The sequence below is a fragment of the Lactuca saligna genome, chromosome 4, assembly GCF_052625555.1.
Source record: "Lactuca saligna cultivar CGN05327 chromosome 4, ASM5262555v1, whole genome shotgun sequence".
NCBI classification, from domain to species: Eukaryota; Viridiplantae; Streptophyta; class Magnoliopsida; order Asterales; family Asteraceae; genus Lactuca; species Lactuca saligna.
In genome coordinates, this window is record NC_136420.1 from 40119346 (window position 1) to 40121123 (window position 1778).

The window sequence follows — 1778 nt, forward strand, 5'->3', positions numbered from 1 at the left end:
CGCCCATCTTAAGCTCTTGCGCCACTTCCTGTAAAATAAATCAACTGAGTGGGTCAGGCTTGGGAGCCTGGTGAGCATGTAGGGTTTTCAACCCACAATAAATAATTTAATTAATTATTATCAACCAACAATAACCCAGTTACCCATTCCCGTTATTCTCACTTTATGTCCCTAAAATAACTAACACAAGGGACCTAGTCTAAGAATATTTCATCGGGGCGACTACACATGCTTCGGGGGTTCCTCAGCAATATAAGTCAAATAAGGCAACCATGGGGGGGATGGAATACAGCGAATGAACACCCAAGTTCATTAACACCTACAGGTTATGAGCCTGCTAGCATTCCACTGGACTATTTAGAAAAGTCCGTGGTCATCATCTAAATTCCGCTAGATGACTGGATCAAAACAACATCGAGGCCTCTCATCTGTTTATTACACACCAACTATCTACCCATATTCTACCCAACATATTAGTAGATAAAATATACATTTTTTTACGTAGTTTCAAAACCTGTATAGCATGCTCAATCAAAACATTTTTCACATAACAGATGAGGCACACACACATAACACGTATTTCATAGAGAAATAATCAGATCTATAATATAGAAGAGAGTGAGTATACATTCACATATATAACAACCAAATATATACACATAGCACGTATTTTATATAAAATACTTCATAATATTGTGTTGGAATGAAAGTAACTACACACTCACTTGATCAGAAGATGATCGGGCAGCACTACGGCTTGTAGAAGAGGTGTTTCTCCGTAGATCTGGAAGATCTTCACAAAACCGGGCTCCTCGCGGGCAGCGTTTCGGCTCGGGAATAACGCTCTTCGGGATTCTCGGGGCTTCGGATCTTGCTTCGGGGCTCGGGAATATTACCGGGGCTTCGGGATATAAACGGCACGCAAAACAAGGCAAAACTTAGAGAGAGAGAAGAGTTTGAACAAGAGAAAATGGCTGAATTCGAGTTCTATTTATAGGCTGCTGGGTCTGGGATTACACGGGGCGTACTCAAATTACGCGGGACGTACTCAGTACGCGGGGCGTACTCGGGTTACGCGGGGCGTACTTTGACGTCACTGCGTGCGTCGACTGGTGGCACTCGAGTATTGGTCAGACAAGTTGCAACCGACTGAGTACGCGGGGCGTACCCAAATTACGCGGGGCGTAATTGACTTGTCAAACTTCTAAATTGCGTAACTTTCGCATACGAGCTCCGTTTTCGACGTTCTTTATATCCACGCGAAGGTCATACCATACTCTACAACTTTCATTTAGACTCCGTCGGCTAATTTTGACTTTTATTTTTATTATTTATTTTTAGAAGGCCGGGACAGAAAAAACTTCGTTATAAATTCATAACTTCTTCGTCTGACGTCCGTTCTCGCCTAACTTTTCATTGCTTCGCTACTAACAACAAGATCTTCGATTCTCATTTAGATTGTTTCGGCTAAAAACCGCTCGATCTCAAATCGAGTATTCGGGCTGCATACTGCTAAGTCGAAACTTAGAAAAATCATAACTTCCTCATACGAAGTCAGATTTGGGCGTTCCTTTTATGCACGCTCTCGGTTTAACGAAATCTACGAATTTCGTTTAGATCGCTAAGGCTAAATATCGCTCTATCTTAAATTCATATTTTACGTCATTCGGCGTCGTGTCGGTTCTGTCGCGAAACTTCGACAGGTCATAACTTCTTCGTTATAACTTGGATTTTGGCATTCCTTATATCTCCGGAATCCTTGTTTCGACCACTACAAC